Below are 25,269 nucleotides of genomic sequence, written 5' to 3'. Positions count from 1 at the left end.
GCCATGGATATGTATATCCAGAGAAGATTGATCAGCTCTTCCTTATTGATATTTTTAAGTTATTGCTATAGTCTTCAGTTCTGCATAATATAGACCTGTGATGTGAAATATATTTAATTTCATATTTGAACAACTTCTTTCTCACAACTGAGGATTATATGACAAAGTACTTTGGATATGATATTATCTATTGTTTAAAATTAGTTCTGACTTGAATAGAATAGGTTCCTCAATACAAACCTTCTTCAGTCTGGGGAAAGTGATGCATGTACAGTTGACCTGAAAGAAGTTTCAAAGCATTTTTGTTCTGATAAGTTCTTCAGCTGCATGGGAAACTTCATACGGGTAAGAAATGCCCAGACCATTTTGTTAGGTGTGTCTTAAAGTGTGGCAGGTCTTCTAATGTTTATTTACTGTTCTTTAGCAACAACTTTCCTGCTGTTAAAATCATGTTGTATAAAAATTGTTTTATCAACATTAACTTCGTCTATTTGACAGGAGTTAGCAGACTTGCCTTTTTGCTTGAATATATTGTTTACAGATTCCCTGTATGTTTGATATTATAAAGGGACTTGCTTATCTTACAGCTTCCTGTTCTGATGAATGGTCCAGATCCGAAGTATTAAATTATCCTTTTTATTTTCCTTGCTGCTGGACCTATATTTTTGGTAGGCACTTTAAAAAAATTTTCTATTGCTTTGTATTATTGTTTCTCCAACAAAATACAACATTCTGCATCTGGGAAGTTCTAATTCAGGTTTGGAATCTACAGTTAAAGCACATCAAAGAGTGACAACATTGAATCCATAAGACACAATTGCTTTACTTTAGCAGAAAGAGACAAAATAATATGCAAACAAGGAACAAAGGTAAGCCACTCAGCCCTTCAAGTCTGCTCCACCATTTAACAAGATCATTGCTGATCTAAGTCTAGTGTCACCTCTACATTCCTGCACATCCTTTACCATCTATCATCCCCTCAGTAATCAAGAATCTATCTCCCAGACCCCACTACCAGGGATATATTTCCCTCCCCACCCCTTTCCACCTTCCGCAAAGACCGTTCCCTCCGCGACCACCTGGTCAGGTCCGCGCCCCCAAACAACCCACCCTCCCATTTTGGCACTTTTCCCTGCCACCGCAGGAACTGTAAAACCTGCGCCCACACCTCCTCCCTCACCTCTATCCAAGGCCCTAAAGGAGCCTTCCACATCCATCAAAGTTTTACTTGCACATCCACTAATATCATTTATTGTATCCGTTGTTCCCGATGCGGTCTCCTCTACATTGGGGAGACTGGGTGCCTCCTAGCAGAGTGTTTTAGGGAACATCTCCGGGACACCCGCACCAATCAACCACACCACCCCGTGGCCCAACATTTCAACTCCCCCTCCCACTCTCCCGAGGACATGGAGGTCCTGGGCCTCCTTCACCGCTGCTCCCTCACCACCAGACGCCTGGAGGAAGAACGCCTCATCTTCTGCCTCGGAACACTTCAACCCCAGGGCATCAATGTGGACTTCAACAATTTCCTCATTTCCCCTTCCCCCATCTCACCCTAGTTCTAAACTTCCAGCTCAGTCCCTATCCTCTTGACTTGTCCGGACTTGTCCTACCTGCCTATCTTCTTTTCCACCTATCCACTCACCCTCTCCTCCTTGACCTATCACCTTCATCCCTCCCCCACTCACCCATTGTACTCTATGCTACTTTCTCCCCACCCCCACCCTCCTCTATCTTATCTCTCCACACACTTCAGGCTCACTGCCTTTATTCCTGATGAAGGCCTTTTGCCCGAAATGTTGATTCCGAAGCTACTTGGATGCTGCCTGAACTGCTGTGCTCTTCCAGCACCACTAATCAAGAATCTATCTCCCTCTGGCTTAAAAGTGAGTAACGGTTGTGCTTTCATTAACTTCTGAAAAAGAAAATTCCAAAGGCTCTAAGACAAAAAATATTTCCTCACTTCTGTTTAAAATGGGTGAGTCCTTAGATTTTTATATTATGATCTCTAGTTCCAGATTCTCCCTCTGCATCTTTTCTTGATCCACCTGATCAGATCTCCTCAGGATTTTACATATTTCAATTATGTCAATGTACAGGAAATTGGTGAGGCCAATTTGAACTGCTGAGTTCAATTCAATATCTATGCTATAAGAAGGATGTTGTTAAACTTGGGAGGGTACAGAAAAGATTTACAAGGATGTTGCCAGGACTACAGATTCCTGATGAAGGGCTTTTGCCTGAAACGTCGATTTCACTGCTCGTTGGATGCTGCCTGAACTGCTGTGCTCTTCCAGCACCACTAATCCAGTAAAGGGTTTTAGTTATGGAGAGCGACTGAATAGGCTCCTGTCCCTTGAATGTTGGAGGCTGAGGGGTGACCTTATAGCGGTTTATAAAATCATGAGGAGCATGGATAGGATAAATAGCCAAGATCATTTTCCTGGGGTGGAGGAATCCAAAACTAGAGGGCATAGGTTTAAGGTGAGAGGTGAAAGATTTTAAAAAGGACCTGAGGGGGTAACTTTTTCATGCAGAGGTTGGTGCGTGTATGGAATGAGCTGTTAGAGGAAGTGATGGAGGTAGCAACAATTAAAATATTTAAAAGGCATCTGGATGAGTAAATGAATAGTTGGGGTTTAGAGGGATATGTGCCAATGCTGGTAAATGGACTAAGTCAGTTTAGGGTGTCTGGTCGGTACAGACGGGTTGGACCAAAGAGTCTGTTTCTGTGCTGCATGACTATGACTCTATAACTCTAAATCAGCTCTGACTATTCTTAACTCTGGAGGATATAGGCAAAAGTGAGGACTGCAGATGCTGGAAATCAGAGTCTAGATTAGAGTGGTGCTGGAAAAACACAGCTGGTCAGGCAGCATCCAAGGAGCAGGAAAATCAACATTTCAGGCAAGAGCCCTTCATCAGTCAATTTTCCTGCTCCTCAGATGCTGTCTGACCGGCCGTGCCTTTCCAGCACCACTCTGGAAGATATAGGCCTAGCCTGTCTAGCTTTTCCTCATAAGACAATCTGCTCAGGTATTAGACTAGTAAACCTTCACTGAACTGCTTCCAATACATTAGTATCTTTCCAAATGTACACTGACCAGTGCTGAACATAGTACTCCAGATGTGGTCTCACCAATGCCCCATCTTAATTGATACAGAACCTTCCCACTCTTGCATTCATTCCTCTCACAACAAGACATAACATTTTATTAGCTTTCCTGATTAATTTATGTATCTGTAGACTAACTTCCTATAATTTGTAAGATGCACCTAAAGGGGCAGCATGATGGCTCAATGGTTAGTACTGCTGCTTCACAGCTCCAGGGCTCTGGTTCAATTCTAGCTTTGTGTGACTATCTGTGTGGAGTTTGCACATTCACCGCTTGTCTGCGTGGGTATCCTCCGGCTGCTCTGGTTTCCTCCCACAATCCAAAGATGTGCAGGTCAGGTGAATTGGCCGTGCTAAATTGCCATAGTGTTCAGGGATGTGTAGATTAGGTGCATGAGTCAGGGTAAATGGAGAGTAATAGGGTAGGGGAATGGGTCTGGGTGGAATACTCTTCGGAAGGTTGGTGTGGACTTGCTGTGCCCAAGGGCCTGTTTCCACATTGTAGGGATTCTATGTCTTTCTGCTTCTTTGAGCCCTGCAACCTCTCAGCATTTTGATAACATGCTTATTTTTTATTCTTTCTGCCAAAATGAACAATTCTATACTTTCCCACATTTTATGCCATTGATTAGATTTGGACCATTCACTTAAACCTAACTATGTTCATCATGTCCTCTTCACAGCAACCGTACCTTTGGTCTCTTCATCCAAATCATTGATTGAAATTGTAAAGAGATGACGCTCCAGTACCAACATCTTTGGAATGCCACTTGCAACATCCTTGAAAAAGACTCATTTAGGCCTCCTCTCTGCTTCTTGTGAGCCAGCCAAACTTCTGTCTGTGACAATATATTATTCCCAACACCATGAGCTTTTAATATCTCATTGGTCAAAACCACGTCTTGTATATTCTCTGGTTAGTGCCATAACATGCTGGTCCAGGAAATTGTCACAAAAACATTTAATAAATTCCCCATGACTACAATTTCCGTCAGATTTTCCCAGTCTATATTTTGGGTAAAATCCCCCATGATAATCATTTTATCCTTTTGACAAGCTCTCATTATTTTTCCCTTGATACCCTGTACCACTATATTACTGCGAGGGGGCCAGTACACATCTCCACATGTAACATCTTGCCTTAATCATTCCTCATCTTTCCCTAGACTGCTTCTATTTCCTGCTTTCCTGAAGCTAAGTCATTTCCTATCGCGCTAAACATCATCTCTAATTTGCAGACTCACACCTCCACCCTTTCCTATGTTTCTGTCCTTACTAAATGTCACATACCTTTAAATATTCACATCCTAATTTAGATCATCCCATGGCCCCATCTCAGTAGTAACCACTAAATCATACTTATTTGTACTACAATTTCATCTGTTTGTTTTGAATGTTATGTGCATTCAAGTACAGTGGCCCAGGTTTTTTCTATTGATTATTTTTTGAAATCTCTCGTTTAATCTGCTGATTTGCCCTTAGATCTATATTCTGTGCCCCTTACTGTCATTGTCTCTTAATCATTTCTCATCTTAGTTCCTTCCTCTGTTGCCCTTTACCCACTGTTTGATTCACCACAGCTTCTCATCTTTGGGCCCTTGCCCTCACTATGTAGTTTAAAACTGACTCTATTTCCCTACAAAGCAAATCAAAAAAATACCAGTCCCAATATGTTCCAATGGTATAGGTCTCACTTTCTCTGGTATTGGTGTCAGCACATCCTGAATTGGAAATCACTTTTCCCACACCAGTCTTTCATCTGCGCATTAATCTCCCTAACCTTGTTTACCCTTTGCCAATTTGCAATGGATCAGTTAATAATCCAAAGAGTTCTGCTTCCAAATTTGGTGCAGACCTCCTCTTATTGGTAATGCAGTTTTATCTATGTCATTGATATCCACATGGATGACAACAACTGGATGTTGTCTCTCCCACTACAAGTTGTTCTCTAGCCCAGAGCAGAAAACCTGATCCCTAGCATCAGGATTCACACTCTCTTGCTGCAAAGAGAAGTATCAATCCAGCTGGCTATGCTGTTCCCTACCACTGCTACATTTCAGTTGCCTTCCCATGCTTGAATGGCTTCCTGTAAAATGGTGCCATAGTCATTTAGCTCTTCCATGTAACAGCCTCTGCTATCATCAAAACAAGCTGGGAGAACCTCAAACTTGTTAAATAATTGTATAGGCTGACAGTCCTACACTCGTCCTCTAGGTTCCCTCACCTGTCTCATTTGCAGTCACACCCTCCTGTTCCTGACCACTGACCAGATCAGAACACCTTATCCAAGACTTCCTCTTGGCACAAAGCAAAAGTCTGAAGTTCAGCCTTCAGTTCATTAACACTGAACTGAAGCAGCTTGAACTTTTAACACTCACTGCAGATATGTTTGCCTTGAATTGCAATGGTATTTCTGAGCTCACACACACTGCAGCTTTGATGCACCATCTGGACTGCCATTCATAGTTCTGAATTAATTATTTAATTCTATTATTCATTTATTCATGTTGCTCTTTATGTATGATATTAACTTTACCGCTGATATGTATACTATATTAGATCTTCAGAATAGAATAGGCTTTAACCAATTTAAAAGATTCAGTATGTCCACAAGGATCTTCACCAAGTTTTATAGGTGCAACATAGAAAGCATTCTATCTGAATGTGTCATGGTTTGGTATGGCAACAGCACTGCCCAGAACCATAAGAAACTACAGAGAGTTGTGAACGCAACCCAGACCATCATGCAAGCCAACCTTCCATCCATTGACTCCATCTACACTTCCCGTTGCCATGGAAAGGTAGCCAATATTATCAAAGACCCCTCCCACCCCTGTTATAATCTCTGACAACCTCTTCAGTCAGGCAGAAGTGACAAAAGCTTAAACGTATGTTCCAACAGGTTCAAGAACAGCTTCTTCTCTGCTGTTAGTAAACTTTTAAATGGACTTCTCAAATTTCAAATCAAAAATTGATCCTGCTTTTTGCAGCTGTAACTTTGTATTCCTCACTCTGTTAAATCACCCTATGATCTTTGTATGTTATGATCTGCTTCTACTGCATACAGAAGAAAACTTTTCATTGTATTTACGTACATGTGAGAATAATAATTCAAATCAAATCAAATCAGAGATTCTCACCACAGAGCTAGTTCCTTCTCCTTGAGCAAGAAATTTGAATTCAATAAAAATTTGGAATGAAAAGTTAAACTAATGCAACCATATAAAAGAGAGGAATCTATTTATAACAGGAGCAGGAGTAGGTTCCTTTAGACTACTTCACCATTCATACATGGTTCACTACTGATCTCCCATCACAGGTGCTCATTCCTACTATATTCCTTAATTTTCTCAGTATCCAAAATTCTATCGACCAAATTTGGAAAATCTGAACAATCACAACCATTTGACTGCAGGAAGGTCTCTGTGTCTCAGTTCTGAATGGCTGACTTTTTATTCTTAGGTCTAGTTTCCACGTCTTTTCTTTACTAATTTTTTGAGTCCACACCCAATCTTAGCCAATCAATCATTGTGAGCATCAATAGTAAACAGATTCACATAGACAAACACAGAGAAAATAAATGCTGCAGGAGATTTATACAATGGGAGTGCTGTAAAAACTTTTCCCAAGTTTTTTTGTTGGTACAATAGCAAGTGTATGGTCCTCCCCATATCACTGGGTCTTCATCGTTCTTTTTGTTATGCTGTTACCTACATAACCAGTTAAAATGTGGGTGCTCAAATCTCCTATCCCTGGATATGTGGTATTTGAAAGTTGAAGAAGGGCATAGGGAGAAACAAATTGATACCATACATCAATGTTTTAGAGCTGACTGAGTGAAGGTGGTATTGTGGCTCAGTGGCTAACACTGCTGCTTCACAGTGCCAGGGACCTGGGTTTGATTCCAGCCTCGGGTGACTGTCTGCATGGAGTTTGCACATTCTCCATGTGTCTTTGTGGGTTTTTCCCGGTGCTCTGGTTTCCTCCCACAGTCCAAAGATATGGGGGTTTGGTGAATTGGCTGTACTACGTTGCCCATAGTGTTCAGGGATGTGTGGGTTAGGTGCATTGGCATGTGAAATGTAGAGTAGGGGAATGGGTCTGGGTGCAATCTCTTTGGAGGGTTGGTGTGGACTTGTGAGCCAAATGGTCTGTTTCCACGTTGTAGGGATTCTCTGATACTTTCACATGTCATTTATCCCTTTGCAGTGTCTATTAGTGATAGTACAACCATCCGCACTTGAACGTGAAGCAATGTGTCCATTCACCAATAACCAATAAAAGAGTTGAGTCACTTTCTTCAGGATGACTTCTCGCTCTACTAGAAGACAGGCACGGCCTTGCTACAGGATGGGCAGGTTATTGTCTGCAAGTCTGAGTGCTTTTGTTTTCGGCTGTCAGCAGAAACATCAAAAACATCATTCAGTCTGTAGTTTGCAATTGCATTAACCAGGTGGTTGATATCGATTTGCAAATCCATGCAGTTAAATTGCATTCCCCACGGGCAAAGTGAACAACAGAAAATAATCCGAGGGTTTTTCCATGCAGCATGATAGAACTTTTCAGATTCAGTTTGTGTTTAATTCCAGGCATGCAGCACTATGTTCCCATGAACACGTTGGAGGGCACATACACCTACTGCAAGTGATACCAGTTAATTTGCAGCTCTTAGGTGATGGTCTGCAAGGGATTTCAAGGAATAGTACAATGTCTGGTCCACTGATCTGTTTGCAAAAGCAAGCAGTTGCATTGCATTTTCTATCATTGCTATTGGCAAAGTGAAATACAGGATGGGCCTTGAGAGACTGTCGGTCTGTTTTCTGCTTCACGCCATTCATCACTCCTGTGACAGCAATGCACCAGCTCTGCTAGGATACATCCCTCCAGCAGAAACATCATATAGTACATTTATATGTGAAGCAGCATTTGAGTTTGACAGGTCAAGTGTGGCTTCACTCACAACCCAGCGATATTTTCACAACATTTGGGGAGGAATTTAACGCAAATGATAGGGGTCTTATCCAATAGCTGAAGTACCAGTGAGAGCCCCACATCACTTCCTTTTGGAATGCCTCTGTTTGCCATGCTTTAGTGATCAACAGTGGATGTTCCCTGGGATCAAGGATCCCAGGGATGAAAACCCTGCCCTTGAGAGCTCCTGGACAGTCAGAGGCTGACAGCTGTCCATTGTAGGCAGTGTTTAGATTCCCTACTGTGTGGAAATAGGCCGTACAGCCCAACAAGTCCACATCAACCCTCCCAGACCCATTTTCCTCTGACTAATGCACTTAACACTGTGGGCAATTTAGCATGCAGTGGCCCTGGGTGCAGTGGTAGTTGCCAGTAATGCATTCAACAAATGCTCAGGACCAAGCCCCAAGTAAGTGCAGGTAGAATGGATGTCATGGAATGGAGAGGGCATCAGCAGTAAGGGCAGGTGGGTGGCTGCTTCCTGATGCTTGGTCCCTCAAGAGAACTGCCCTGGGGAGCCTGCAAGCAAGTTTGCCAGAGTTTGTTTATTGGGCTTTGTGTCTGGCACATGCCCTGTTCGCCTCTGGTTGATTACCAGTGGTGTCAGGATAAGGCCCTTGTTTTGACAATTTGCAGTGGAGCAGAGATAGAAAAGGGATGGGGGGGAGGGGGGGTTCCACCCTTGCATCTGATTGAATGGCCCCTGCCTTGAATCACACTTTAAACATGGACATTAAATTGCATTTACAATGTGCTGTGCTTTGTAATTCATGCTGTAGCCCTGCATCACTAGTGGAGTAAGGGGCATTTTCATCCTTGCACAGGTTTCTCACCCTGAGATTAGGCTAACAACAGAGCAGAAAAGGAAAGGGTATACTTATTCCAAGTAAAGGTACACACCATTGACCACAACCAGCTAGGACAGATTCCTCCTTTGAAGTTAACAAGAACCACACGACTGGTCACATACTGTTCACCCATGTGTCCCATATACCCAGTGGATCACCAGTTGGCAGCAATTTGCACAATGCAGTCACCAGCATTCATGGCCACCTAGCTGCATTACCATGGATTCTACTCTTCTCATATGCAGTGAGCTTATTTGGGTCATCTCAAGAAAGCTATCCGGACATAATACAATGCTCTGATCAAATGTACAATAATCTCCTGGAAATAGTTTGCTTTTGGAGATTTAATTTTCTGCCTTCAGGTTTCCTCCTGCCTGTCTATGCCTATTTGCCATGTTCACAAAATGTTCTTGATGACCAGTAAAGATGTTCTTCCAGTGGAAAACTGAGTGAAAGAGGTGCTTGGTTATCCCAGCCCCCCAATCTCTTTCTATTGAAATGTATTACTCCTCTAATTTTACCTTTATTCTAAAGAAAGGTCATTGATCAGAAATGTAAACGTTGATTTTCTCTCCTACACATGCTGCAGGACCCGCTGAATATTTCTAACATTTTTGTTTTTACTGAGGTGAAATAATTTTTGTGGATCTTTTTATTTTTGTTTTTAATTTTGTGCTATACAATCAATTAAGTAAGAAACTGAATTTTATGGCTGACGGAATGGTGTGAACATTGATAGAGTCATTGACAGAGATATAAAGCATGGAAACAGGCCCTTCGGCCCAACATATCCATGCCAACCAGGTTACCTAAACTGAATTGGTGCCATTTGCCTGCATTTGGCCCTTATCCCCCTAAACCTTTGCTATCCATGCCTCATTTCATAAGTGCACCACCCTCTGTGTGAAAACATTGCTTCTTTTAAATATTTCCCCTCTCACCTTAAAACTATTGCCTCTATATTTAGTCTTCCCAACTCTGGAGAAAAGATCTTGGCTATTCACCTTATCTATCCACCTCATGCTTCTATAAGTCTTTAGAAGGTCACACTCAGCCTCCAAGCCTCCAATCCTTTTTTGTACCCTTTCCAGTTTAATAATACCCTTCTAATAGCACGGCAACATGAATTGTGCAGAGTACTCCAAATGCGACCTTACTAATGTCTTGTATAACGAGATATGTTCATTTACAAATTTAGGCAGTGGTGCACATTGGCATAGTCTCACCATGATATTAAGGTATGCACTACCCCTGCTCCATATCCCCACCCCCCACCATCCCCATCCACCCATGATCAAATTGACTATCTTGCCTGTGCAATAAATGGCCAATTCAGGACCTTATAACGCCACATTGACTCAATGGGTGTCAGGAGAGGCCTGCATCAAACATATTATCAAGTGGGTTTAACTTTGTGGGCTGTTCATTCTTCCCAGGCCTGACATAGCAGACAGATAAATCACTGACCCAGTTTTGTCTTTTTATGATCCCCCTTCTCCTACCAACAAAATCCAGCATGCTGTCTGCCAGTTGCTTCAGAATGGACAACAAATGTGGCTGTGGGGTGAGGATATGGCGAAGGGTGGATGGGTGTGGGAGGAAGGCAGGATCTATTGGGGTGAGGATATGGGGAGGGGTGGATGGGTGTGGGAGGAAGGTAGGTGTACGTGAGTTTGGGAATGTTCATGGTTCCTCATTATCCAGGATTCCTGCAATATCTACAGTGGGAACTGATGCTGGGGTCGCGTGGAAATGCTGTATTAGAATCATCGCAAGCCAGGCAGCATCAGGAGGTGAAGAGGTTGATGTTTTGAATCTAACCCTTCTTCAGTTTATGCCCAAAACATCGATTTCTCCACCTCCTGATGTTTACTGGCCTGCTCTGTTCTTCCAGCCTCCTGCTTGTCTATTTTGGATTCCAGCATCTGCAGTTTTTTTTGTCTCTAGAATCAGAATCATAAGCAGCTCTCTGAGGCAGAAATCTGTGGATACAATTAGAAGTCCTGCCACATGTCAGTTAAGATACTTCACATGAAAAATCGAAACAGGGCATTCTGGCGAATTGGAGGCAGAGATGCCCTGATATTTACACTGGGATACAGGAGCCAATCCTCAGGACATAATTGAACCCAAGATTTCTGAGTGGCACAATGAATGTAAAAAGTAAACTTATTACATTCCTAATGAGAATCTGTAAACTAAATGACCATTGAAAAAAGAAATTATTGAACAAACTTTCACTAGTTGCATCTTACTGTAACACAAACTAAATTACAGTAAATAATTTTAAAGATAAATGCATAGGTAAATCATGGTCAGTATGAACTATAAATTATATATGGAATAGCAGAAAAAACACAGAAATTGCTGGAAAACCTCAGCAGGTCTGGCAGCATCGGTGGAGAGAAATCAGAGTTAATGTTTTGTGTTGACCCGAAACATTAACTCTGATTTCTCTCCACAGATGCTGCCAGACCTGCTGAGTTTTGCCAGCAATTTCCATTTTTGTTTTTGATTTGCAGCATCTGCAGTTCTTTCAGTTTATATATGGATTAATAGGTTCCAGTGAGGCAATTTTATGAAGTTTGTGTGAGGTCCAATGGAGCTGTGTGGGCAATGTTTTCAGTTACAAAGTGCTATTAAGATTCATTCTTTGTAGGATAGAATTCTATTTTCTTTTCTTGAAGTTGTAAAGACCACTTTTGTTATTGTTCTGTTGACTAAAAATGGAAAGTTACTGCTTTAAACCAAGGAAACTGTATAAAGCAATGTTTGCAATTTTAAAAACTGGTTGCTTGGGCATGATACAGATTACACACACAAGGCTGCCTTATTGGAACAATAAGGAAGATAACCAGACAAATCAGCATTGCCTGAGTATTCAGGGCAAATCTGCCTAGAGATAGAAGACTTTGATTTTCTTTTTCTTTCAATTGACACTAGTTGTGGCTCAGGAGAGCTCAGAATATATATGTTCTCACTATAGTTTAACATGGACTGTCTGGCAGGGAGGATTAAAACAGAAGGAGATAGAAGCTCCAGAGACATGCAGCATCAATGTCTCTCTCTCCCTCTCTCTTGCGCTCTCTCTCTCTCTCTCTCTCACTCTCTTTGTTCCCTTGGTCTACAATTACCCTCTCCTACTCTCTGTTGAAAGAGTAAGGAAAATATATATTCAATGTGGCTGAAAGGAAGAATAATAAAGTCCAAAGGGAAAGGGAAGACCTTGGCTCTAAACAAGTCACAAGCAAACTACAGATTGATCACCAAATAGCAAAAAAAATGGCATTATTGAAGAATGGAAAAGGGCTATGGAGCCAGTCCATTTACTTTTGTTAGTGTGGACTCATGAAACAATACTGTGTGCCTCTGATATTTCTCCCCTTCGACTTATTATATTTGTTTTCCTGTTTGTTTTTGGTGTCCATTGTCTGTGTTGGGGAGATTTTTAAAAAGAGTAAAGTTTAAGTTAGATAAATTACTGTGTTTTTAACTGTTCTTTTTATGTTGTTCAGTTATAGGTTAACAGTTATTTTATACTTTTGCTATTGGTTACAATTTTTTTCTTGGTAACGGGAAAAAAACCTGGTTTGTATATTCTTTGAACTTAAATTTGACAATTCAGTTGAATTAGGCAATTCATTGGATACAGTTTCACATTTGTGATGACTTAAGAAATGATGGACTCTGATTTATAAAGCACTATCACCAGTGAGTTCTGACAAAGGACTCTCTCAATTTTTAAAGGCAGCTGCATCCATGTAAACAGGTTTCAGCTCAAGTAATCCTCTGTACAATGATAAATTTCTTTTCAGAAACCTCCCAACTGTTAGCTCCCACCCATTACGATGGTTTGATCATCCATATCATCTTTCTGCTTCACCCTGACTTCTGGATTTTAAATTACTTCCTGTTGGTACTACTTCCAAGTCAATGGTAACACAGATCACATGGATTCAAATTTTACAAATCAATCCTTTTATAGATGTACAAGTTCCAAAGTCATTTTTCAAATATTTCTATGGCAATTGCGCATTTTCAAACATTTTAGAATCATCACAAACTTTCCTACTATTATTGTTTCTAGGCCAAAGAAGATTGCACTAAACCTTCTTTCACAAGGAAGTAGGTGTGGCTTCCACAAACACATTGTTTCAAATGAAAATCCTCTCGTGTAAATGGCTGTAGCATTAGCCTTCACTCAAACATGATTGATTCTTGCTTTTGAACTATTCTAAGAACTAATAGGTTTGATCTGTGGGGACCAGTATCACCATTCTATTTGTCACATCTACTTTGAACTTCTGAATAGCCAATATAAGACTTAAAGACTCCTTTCAATGGTTGAATTCTTTATTTGATGCAAAAGAGTTGTTGCCTACCAGCATCTTGAAACAGTCCCTTCAGCTCTGGCACCAATAGCTACTCTGAATAGCCTTCTGAAATCTGGGACTGCAAGAATTGGTTCTGCGATTAAAATGTCTTTTTACTTCTTAAATACTATTTAGCATGACTGTGCTTTTAATTGTGCTGTTACCTCTGTGAACTGCGCATGTATGATAATGTGCTGGGGTTGAGGGCTGGACTTCTAGAATCAGGGCTTGGCACCATTTTAGTTAAGGGGTCCATCCTATTGAGAGAAAATTTGAGCCTAAGTTTGAAACATGTGATACATTGCATCATTTTCCCTTGAGTGCTGTATACTGGAAACAAACCATACCCCTTGTAGGTGTACCACAAAAGATAGAATTCACCATTATACTCATTTAATCCAATACGGAGGTAGGTACCTCATTCCAGAATATTGTCCACTCAACATTGGACATATGGCTAGTATGTTATGCAGAATGAAATCAGCATTACTGGTTTAATTGCCATGCCAGCTATCATAGTTAATAGAGGTCTGTTTCTATGCCTTGAGCTAAGTTCAATGCTAAATGATGTCCTCCAGGATATATAACAAAGGTTATCTTTCTAATCAGCCACGATCAAATGATGGGGCAGACTTGATGGGATGAATGGCCTAATTCTACTCCTATATCTTATGGTCTAATGGGGAGAGATGCCATTGGTACTTTGTGGTCTGTAGCTAACTAATATCAAAACACCGATTTAAAGCAATTTAATTATTTGTTAGGAAATATGTTGTACAAAACAGCCTTACTTTAAAACTATGTCTTTACTCATGCCTTTGCAAAGATTTATCCCAAAATAAATGATGTATGATGTTATGTGACATCACATCCATTGTGAACTGTACGCACGCCATTGATACTGACTGGTACAAAATCATATTTATAGTGCTAAAAATCTGTGAAAAACTTGAAGACTGTGAACAATTTAGACATTGTATGGATGGAAAAGAGTTTTTAACCATGTAATTTCTTGGAAGTGAATCCAACTGTGTCATGCAGGCAGTAGTTTACTTGCTTTGTAATAGAAATTAGTGAATTTGGTGAAGCAGCCAAGCAAAGCTTTCAAGGAGATAAGAGATGGGGTTTATTATCATTTTTACTGGGAAAAAATAACTGGCTTTGTAAGGATTAGGAGGTTTCAATTTTAGTGGTTGCCTAGCAACCGTTTCTGGTCTTAGAATTCTGTATGACAAACCCAGAAGTTAGAGTAAAGAAGCTACCCCAGAATCTGTAAGTCTGTCTCCTGCAATTCTGTTTCTTAGTAGAAGTTGAATGGAACCTGATAGAGTTTCCAAGCACCAATATTTCTATCTACTTGGTAAAACGTGAGAGTGTGTGGATCTGTCCGGTCCCCAAAGACACAAATCCAAAGTTTACTGCAATCATAACTAGATCTCTGCCAGCAATGTACAGCTGTCAGTAATACAGCTTCATCAACAGAAAATCCAGTTGGTCTGAGAAGTCACCTCATCTTGTGCTTTGTTTCTCTATCTTTCGTACATAAGAGTGAAAAATTTCCTATTGTATGTCTTGAAGAAAATTCTCTGCAGAGACTTTACTTCTTTATGTTGTGTAATGTTTGCATCTTTTAATCTTTTTTTCTTTTTAATTACAGGCAAAAATGAGAAAAAATCTGTAAAACATGGAATGTGAAAGACTTTCTGAATTTGTAAAACAATTGACTGGAACTCACTGCATGTTGCGTTTACATTGTGGCTTTGATCAAGAAGTGGAGGGTGATGTTTAAGATGCCATGATGTCATGGGTGTATGTGCAGACTAAGCTTCTCTCAGAGACAAACTGCTAATTAGTTTTGGCACTCAGGACCAGTTGTGATGAGCGGGAGTCATGAGCATGTAAACAACAACTTTTCAGACTGCAAGGAACAGCAGCTTTTTTTGTCTCTACAGTGAAATATCCAAAATACTGAAAGATAATTTGCTAGTCTCTCCCACCATTTGCTATAAGCTGTTGCCTCTAACCAGTGACTGAAAGATGGAACAAAACCATCTGATGTTTTCAGCAAAGAATTGAAAGAACTTGGATTTCCAGATCAGATATCAGAAGAACTTGGAAGAAGCAAACAGGATAAATTATTGAATGCTGTGGACTGGAACAACTGCAATGTGTTTCCACAGTACCTTTTCCTCAGCCAAACCATTATGTTTGTTTAACTGTCTATCCCTATCTGCATGTGTGCGTTGGGTTTTAAGAGGGGGTTTAGAATTTCAGTGAGTACAGATATGAAATTACTGCACAGAGGCGGGTATCCCATCACTGGGTCACCCTCTATTTACAAGTGCACAGTACACTGGCTGTGGCCAGCCAGTTCAGAATCAGTCCCTGAACTGAGGAGCTTCTAATCTGCTGGTTATATTGGTCAGCCAGGGCTCCCCGACTGGCCCATGCTAACAACCCCAATCAAGGATCTCATAGTCAATAAAATCGACTTGGTTCCAATCACTACAAGTTCTATATTGATTATTCATATCTTGTTTCTCTGTGGTTCAAAATGATTTCTTTGTAATAACTAAATTATTTTATTAAGTTCAGAAACATGATCAGTGGTTTTGTTGTTATGGACCAGGCCTCAAAACCTTTCAAGAAAGCAGCTCAGACCCTAACTTTGCCAGATGTTTTAAGCTGGTGTCAATAAGATATTCCAGGGGTGATGCAGCTAGCCCAACCATTTAGTTTACACAAAACAGAATTTATTTGCAAGATTACTGAATGAAACACAAGCAAAAGAGAACAGAATACAGAATAACGTAACCTATCCGAAAACCCAACAGATTATTCCCATTTAATGATGCTGTTCCAAATACTAGCAACAATCCCCATAAATATCCCTTGGCAAAAAAATGTAAAATCAAACACAGGGTCTTACAGGAGAGATGTCACAGAGAGGGAGGATCTTTGGGTCCAGCAGCTTCAGAACTGACTGCCTGCTTTCAGTGAATATCCAGACTGCTAAAACCAAACCAAACCACAGAAAGGCTGAGCTGGGAGAACTGGCCACTCTCCTTTGTACAAGTGATTTTATTATAAAACTTGAAAGCCTTTTTACTTGAGGCAGGATCTGTTAGCTATAATCAAATTGGCTTGAAAACCCTTCAAACCTAAAGCTTTCGGAATCACTGCTTTTACGACCTCTCTGAAAAAAAAAGCCAAAGGCTGCATAACCTTATAAAAGGAGCAGAATCGTCACACTGTTAGCATGAGTCTATTAGACAGGGAAACTGAGGATTTGAGTCATTTGATAAAATGTTTAAACATTGTGACAACCTAGGAGGGGGTGGGAGCTCACATATCAGTGAACTTTCCCAAGGAGTTTGAGACAGTTGTGCATAGAGTCATAGAGATTTACAGCATGGAAACAGACCCTTCAGTCCAACTTGTACATACTGACCAGATATCCTAACCTAATCTAGTCCCATTTGCTAGCACTTTGTCCAGATTGATCTAAACCCTTACTATTCAATAACCCATTCAGATGCCTTTTAAATGTTGTAATTGTACAAGTCTCAACCAGTTCCTCTGGCAGCTCATTCCATACACATACCATCCTCTGTGTGAAAAAGTTGCCTATTAGGATCCTTTTAAATCTTTCCCCTCTCATCCTAAACCTATGCCTTCTATTTAGGGAGATCCCTACCCCAGGAAAAAGACCTTGTCTATTTACCGTATCCATACCCATCCATACCCATTTCATAAACCTCTATAAGGTCACCTTTTAGCCTCTGACGCTCCAGGGAAAACAGTCCCAGCCTATTCTGCCTCTCCCTGTAACTCAAATTCTCCAACCCTGGCAACATCCTTGTAAATCTTTTCTGAACCATTTCAAGTTTCGCAACATCTTTTTCTATAGGATGCCTTTTAAATGTTGTAATTGTACAAGTCTCAACCAGTTCCTCTGGCAGCTCATTCCATACACATACCATCCTCTGTGTGAAAAAGTTGCCTATTAGGATCCTTTTAAATCTTTCCCCTCTCATCCTAAACCTATGCCTTCTATTTAGGGAGATCCCTACCCCAGGAATCTCCTTACCATTAAGTCTATAAGTCCTGCTCTGTTTTGCCTTTCCAAAGTGCAGCACCTTACATTTATCTAAATTAAACTCAATCTTCCACTCCTCAGCCCATTGGCCCATCTGAGATAACTTTCTTCACAGTCCACTACGCCTCCAATTTTGGTTTCATCTGCAAACTTACTATATATACCTCATATGTTCACATCCAAATCATTTATATAAATGACAAAAACAGTGAACCTAGCACGAACTTTTGTGGCACACTATTGGCCACAGGCTTCCAGTCTGAAAATCAATTCTTCACTGCCACCTTCTGTCTTTTACCTTCAAGCCAGTTCTGCACCCAAATGGCTAGTTCTCCCTCTATTCCATGAGATCTAACCTTGCTAACCAGTCTACCTTGAGGAACCTTGTTGAACGTCTTAGTGAAGTCCATATAAATCACAACCACTGCTCTGCCCTCATCAATCCTCTTTGTTACTTCTTCAAAAAACTCATTCAGGTTCATGAGACATGAGTTCCCATGCAAAAGCCATATTGACTATACCTAATCAGTCCTTGCCTTTCTAAATGTATGTAAATCCTGTCCCTCAGGACTCCCACCAACAACTTGCCCACCACCAATATCAGGCTTACCAGTCTATAGTTTCCTGGCTTTTCCTTACCACCTTTCTTAAATAGTGGCACCGCGTCAGTCAACGTCCAGTCTTCCAGCACTTTATTCCTGATGAAGGGCGCTTGCCCGAAACGTCGATTTTACTGCTCCTCGGATGCTGCCTGAACTGCTGTGCTCTTCCAGCACCACTAATCCAGAATCTGGTTTCCAGCATCTGCAGTCATTGTTTTTACCCGGCACTTAATCTGTAACAATCGATGATACAAATATCTCAGCAAAGGGACCAGCAATCACTTCCCTAGCTTCCCACAGAAGTCTATGGTACACCTGAGCAGGTCCTGGGAAGTTATCCACTTTTATGCATTTTAAGAGATCCAGCACCTACTCCTCTGTAATATGGACTTTTTTCAAGAGGTCACCATCTATTTCCCCAAATTCTATATCTTCCATGTCCGTCTCCACAGTAAACACTGATACAAAATATTCATTTAATATCTCCCCCATCTCATGTGGTTCCACACATAGGGTCCCTTGCTGATCTTTGAGGGCTCCTATCCTCTCCCTAGTTACCCTTTTGTCCTTCATATGTTTATAAAGTCCCTTTGGATTCTCCTTAACTCTATTTGCCAAAGATATGTCATGTCCCCTTTATTCCCTCCTAATTTTTGTCTTAAGTATATTCCTACTGCCCTTATACTCTTCTAAGGATTGACTCAATCTCTGTTGTCTATACTTGACATATGCTTCCTTCTTTTTCTTAACCAATACCTCAATTTCTCTTGTCGGCCAGCATTCCCTACACCTACCGGCCTTTCCTTTCACTCCGACAGGAATGTACTGTCTCTGGATTCTCTAATTTTTGAAGGCTTCCCATTTTCCAACCATCCCTTTACCTATAAACATCCAACCCCAATCAACATTTCAAAGTTCTTGCCTAATACCATCAAAATTAGCCTTCCTCCAATTTAGAACTTCAACTTTTAGATCTGGTCTGTCCTTTCCATGACAATTTAAAACTAATAGAATTATATTCGCTGGCCCCAACATGCTCCCCACTGATACCTCAGTCACCTACCTTGCCTTATTTCCCAAGAGTAGGTCAAGTTTTACACCTTCTCTAGTCGGTACATCCACATACTGAATCAGAAAATTTTCTTGTACACATTTATCAAATTCCTCTCTGTCTAAATCCTTAATAAGTGAGCAGGATTAATGGGTTTTAGCTCCAGATCCTGGTTTATGTGTTGGCCAATGTTTGCCATTTACCATCAAACTAACTTTTCTTCATAACAAATGAATCACAACATTTCAAAGACATTGGGACAGATACATGAATCAGAAAAGTTCAGAGGAAAAGGGGCCAAATGCAGACAAAAAGGGTTAGTTTAGTTTTGGTGACCTAGTCAGCATAGACGAGGTGGACTGAAGGGTTGTTTCTGTGCTGTATGACTCTATGAGTTTTTAATTATTTTGAATTAATTAAAGGATGTTGGTGGTAGTACTGAAGAGGTGTTTGGCTGCATTGATAATTGAATCACCATATTTGTACTAATGGTGTGGCTAGTGGAGTTCTGGGGCTTTTCATCATTGCATTAATCCCATCATGGTTGTGATTCAATGTGTATTATGACAGCAATTGGATTTCAAAAAGAACCTGCTCAAAAATAAACAGTAAATCTCAATAACAAAGGAACTCCATAGCATTCACCTTTTGACTTCTTGTAGGGAGTAAACAAGTCATGGAATGAGAGACAACTTACCATGTTGAAAATGGGGAAGGCGAGGGCCTCCTGAACTCTCAATAAATTGTCAGTTTTTCTATTCTTTCTTCTTATCCTAGTCACAAATCCATTCATTGGCAATAACCTCACATAAAATATATATGATTATCTTTTTATAGGATCATCATCAATTCCAACCCAGCCAATATCTGTCCCATCATCCATTTTCTATTGTCAGCAACTAAGTAATGGAAGATGTTGTCGACAAAGCTAACCAGCACTTATTTATCAATCACCTGGTCTCTGACACTGCGTGTTCTGTCAGAATGACTTATCTCCTGACCTTATTAGATCATTGGCCTAAACATGAACAAACAAGTTGAACTCCAGAGATAAGATAGAAGTGACTGCTCTTGAAATCAAGGCAGATTGACCAAGTGTGGCATCAGCAACCTCAGGAAAAACTGAAGTCAGTGGGAGTCAGTCAAGTCATCTCCACTAGTTAGAGCAATAGTTAACACACCACAATATGGCTGTGGTTTTTGGAGATCAATTATCTCAGTCCAAGAAGACCACTGGAGGAATTTCTCAGAACAGTGCCGTGGTTCACTATCTTCAACTGCTTTCCAGCCATTCAAAGAATTTTGTTGGTGTCAATGAAATCACCTCTCAGTCATTGAAACCTCAAAGAATCCTATCCTGGTCATCCAAGGGAATTGTGCAGTTACCCTTCTCTACCCTCTCTCTCAAAGTTATTTAGTGTTTCAAAGAACTGCAAGATGATGGCAGCAGGGTATACAAAGTTAAAAATCACACAACATCAGGTTATAGTCCAACAGGTTTAATTGGAAACACACTGGCTTTCGGAGTGCTGCTCCTTTATCAGGTGATTTTTAACTTTGTACATTTCAGTCCAACACTGGCATCTCCAAATCATGGCAGCAGGGTAGGAAGTGTTTGGGCTCCTAAGCCCATCTACTTCTGATTTCCAGGCCCGCTGCATCCTTTGTTTTATTTCTCCATTTATTATTTTTAATATCAATATTTATCTTAACTTTTTTTCAGAGGTTTCAGTGGAGGAGGGAGGTATTCAGCAGTTGCTGCAGTGGCATTGGAGGTTGTTCATGGCCATTGTAGCCATGTCCAGTGTTGGTCTGCTTTGGTGTCTTTAGCAGCAGAGTCTGGGATTTCATTGGTCTGCGTTGGCAATGGTTTTGGCGATGAAAGGCTTTCGGCCTGACATTCAGCGGCCCAAGATTCCTTTGGGCGGCATCTGGGAAGTCTTTCAGCCCAGGATTGGTGAGGCTTTGGGATTCTGCAGAATCCTGAGGCCCAAGATTCCAGGCCCAGCTTGGATGACCTGCTTCGGCGGCAGCTTCCGGCCCAGGATTCCAGCGAACCGGCATGGCGGTCTTTTCCTGCGACAGTGGCTTTCTGCAATGGTCCTGTCTTTTCCCGAACGCAGAGCCATGAATTGAACTAAGATGAACTTTGTCTTAAGTTTTCAAACTGTTTTCTTATCAATGCCTTCTGTTATTAATATGGTGACTTAAACATTTCTCACCATTTTTTGTGAAAAATACAAATGTCAATAAATTACTATTCTGTCCTATTAAAGAAGAGTTATATTTGACTAAATCTGTTAGTCTCTTTACAGACTTGTTGAGTTTCTCCAGTATTTTCTCTTTCTATATCAGATCTTTAGCAGCTGCAATAATTTGCTTTTATTTTAAGACCATGTTAATTCATGGTGATCTTATGAACCACACCATTGGAATGATCATTGGCATAGATTCCTGAGTTAATGGCCATGCAATGTTTCAGCTGAAGCTGAGGGGCCTAGCTAAGGAGAGAGAATGTCCAGCCATCCTTTTCCTTCTCTAGTTGTGAAGTGCATTGCCATTTGTTTCTCAATGATTAGGGCTCTATAAGAATCATAGAGTCATACAGCAACTCGTCCATCCCGAACAAGTAAAATCCTAAATTAATCTAGTCTCATTTGCCAGTATTTGACCCACATTCTTCGAAACCCTTCCTATTCCTATACCCAATCAAATGCCTTTTCATGGTTGTAATTGTACCAGCCTCCACCACTTCTTCTGGCAGCTCATTCCATCACATGCAACACCTTCCGCGCGAAAACATTACCCCTTATGTCCCTTTTAAATCTTTCCTCTCTCACCTTAAGCTTCTGCCCACTAGTTTAGAACACTCCCACTCCAGGGAAAAGGCATTGTCTATTCACTCTCATAATTTTATAAACCTTTACCCTCAGCCTCCGATGCTCCTAGGAAAATAGCCTGAGCCTATTCAGCCTCTCCCTGTAGCTCAAACCGTCCAACCCTGGCAACATCCTTGTAAATCTTTTCTGAACCCTTTCAAGTTTCACAACAATCCTTCCGATAGCAGGGAGACCAGAATTGAGTGCTATATTCCAAAAGTGGCCTAACCAATGTCCTGTACAGCAGCAACATGATCTTACAACTCCCATAAAATTTAAACGCAAGTTATTGTAACATAAAATTAATAAATATGTTCGGATGATGCTTTCATGAGCCCATTACAGCAACTAACATGATTATAGACAATATACATTAACTTCATCTTCCTATTTGATCCAATATACCTGATTCTCTTTTCTAGTCATCTCTGACTTGGATGAATCACAAAACAGAGAATGCAGAGTCCTTTGGTTTGAGAATTTCAAAGATTTATAATTCTGAGTGAAGAAATATTTCTTCAATTTGAACTTAAATAGCTGACCTTTTATTCTGAGATTAGGCTTCCTACTTCTAAACTCTCCAGTCCACTGGAAACAGCTTTTCAGTCACGACCATGACAAGCCCTTGTAGAATCTTCAACATTTCAATGAGTTCAGTCAGGACTGGGCACCACTCTATGATGATAACGCCACATGACAACTCTGTACAGGGTGGATGAGATTACAAATGCTACTCTTCACAAATGGTCTCTCACATATTTTTCAATCTGGCACTAGATTGTTCAAGAGATTAATGCCACCACTGTCAATGTTAATGATAACATTCTCTCAGATAGCTAAAATCATACAACTTTCATTTGATCATGCAGATGCTTTATAAATGTCGCCTCTGCTGTGAGTCTTATTTTTATTCATATTCTCATGTTGATTATTACTTACAGCTCATTCAGCTACAACGCGTTTCTTATTACAAATTCGCTATAACATAATTGACAAATTGGGATCACTGTTTTGAAAGCACAAATGTTTAAAGCGTGTATTCATTATAACACAATTCTGGCCCCATTATTTTAATAGTACTGCTATTATGTAATTTCCTTAGAACACGGAGTAGCATTAGAATGGAATGACCATGTTATAGCAGAACTGTTTGTACACGCATTTGGAAATAAAAAGAGAGAATGTACCATGGATCCTCACAATCAACACCTTGGATGTTACCAGTGGGGTGGTACAATAGTTCAATGGTTAGCACTGCTGTCTCACAGTATCAGGATTTGACTCCATCTTTGCGTGACTGCCTGTGTGGAGTTAGTACATTCGGCCCATGTGTGCTTGAGTTTCCACTAGATGCTCTGGCTTCCTCCAAAAGTCCAAAATGTGCAGGTTAGATTGATTGGCGATGTAAAATTGCCCATTAGTGTCCAAGGTTGTGCACGCTAGGTGGATTAGTGAATATAGGGTAGGACAGGCTGGGCCTGGGCCTGGTTGGGATGTTCATGGGTGCAATGGCCTCTTTTCTCACTGTAAGGATTTTATGATTGCCAGAAACTGAACTGCAGTAGGTAGCTCACTCCATATTTCACAAAGCCTGCCCACCATTTACAAGGCACAAATCAGGAGTGTTATCAAATGCTCCTCATTTGCCTGGAGCGCCAACAAACATCTTGAACAAAGCAATAGATCTATGAACATTCACTCTCTCCACTACTGATTCTCAGTAGTAGCAATCTTGTGCTGGTGTTTCGAATGGTCCACAGCATGGGCTCTGTTTCCTTTGCCTGCCGAGGGCAACCTGTAGATTTTTGCATTTCTTGGTCAGCTTGTCCACAGTGTCCTGGTATACTCTATCACACTGGGTCTGTAACTGTCCCAAGTGGACCATGTTCAGTTGCTTTCTCTGTTCCAATGACTCTTACTTTCCCCATTTTCTGTTTTACTTCCTCCAGATCTCTAGTTAACTTCACCTTCTCCCATTTTTACCTCTATCCACAGCTGCTCCATGTAACTGGCTATCGCGATAGCCTTACTGAGGTTTAAAGTATGCTTCCCTGCAGTTTTCTATGTTACCTCCCTTCATTTCTGTCCTGTGGGTCCTGCACCAATCTGGGCCATTTCTTATTGAGGTACTTTCTTAGTACATCTTCCCACTCTGGGTGTTATGCCATTTTATCCTATTATTTCCTTCTAGGTTGATGCTTTCTATCTCTCTCTCTCTTCTGAGTCCCTGATTCTATGTTAGCTGCTTTTTGCTTCTCTGTGACTCTGGATCCCTGACCCTTTTCATTATCTTACCTTGTGGATCCCTGCACCTACTTTAGCTTCTCTGTATTGTCATTGGTCTTTGCTCCCAATATCAGTTTTACCCCACCTGTGAGGCCTCTGATCCGACATCCGGTTTCCTTGTAGTGCAGTAGACTACTTACAATAAACCCACCGACTCCCACAGCTACCTGGACGACACTTCTCCCACCCTGTCTCCTATAAAAATGCCATCCCTTATTCCCAATTCCATCGCCTCGGCCGCACCTGTTCCCAGGAGGACCAATTCCACCATAGAAAATCCCAGATGGCCTCCTTCTTCAAAGAGTGCAATTTCCCCTCCCATGTGGTTGACAATGTCCTCCATTATATCTCCTACACTTCCCACAAATCCACCCTTGAACCCAACAGGGACAGAACCTCCCCCCCCACTCCCCAAACCTTCCACCCCACCAACCTCCGTATACATTGCATCATTTTCCGCCACTTCTGCGACCTACAAACAGACCCCACCTCGAGGGGTATATTTCCCTCCCCACCCCTATCAGCATTTCAGAGAGACCATTCCCTCTGCGAGTCCCTCGTCAGGTCCACACTCACCCCCACCAGCCCACACCCCACTCCCAGCATCTTCTCCTGCCACTGCAAGAAGTGCAAAACGTGCACCCACACCTCCACACTTACCTCCGTCTAAGACTTCAAAGGATCCTTCCACATCCAACAGAAATTTACCTGTGCTTCTACAAATGTCACCTATTGTATCCATATGGTCTCCTCTACATTGGGGTGACAGGACGCAACTTTTGGAATGTTTCAGAGAACATCTCTGGGACACCCGTACCAATCAACCCCACCGCCCCACAGCTGAACACTCCACAACTCCCCCTCCTACTCCACCAAGGGCACGCAGGTCCTGGGCCTTCTCCATTGCCAAACCCTAACCACCTGACACCTGGAGGAAGAACGCCTCATCTTCTACCTTGGGACCCTGCAACCACACGGGATCAATGTGGATTTTGCCAGTTTCCTCATTTCCCCTCCTCCCATCTTATCCCAGTCCCAAGCT

The sequence above is a fragment of the Chiloscyllium punctatum genome, chromosome 1 (genome assembly GCF_047496795.1).
Source record: "Chiloscyllium punctatum isolate Juve2018m chromosome 1, sChiPun1.3, whole genome shotgun sequence".
NCBI classification, from domain to species: Eukaryota; Metazoa; Chordata; class Chondrichthyes; order Orectolobiformes; family Hemiscylliidae; genus Chiloscyllium; species Chiloscyllium punctatum.
This window is presented reverse-complemented; position numbering follows the sequence as displayed.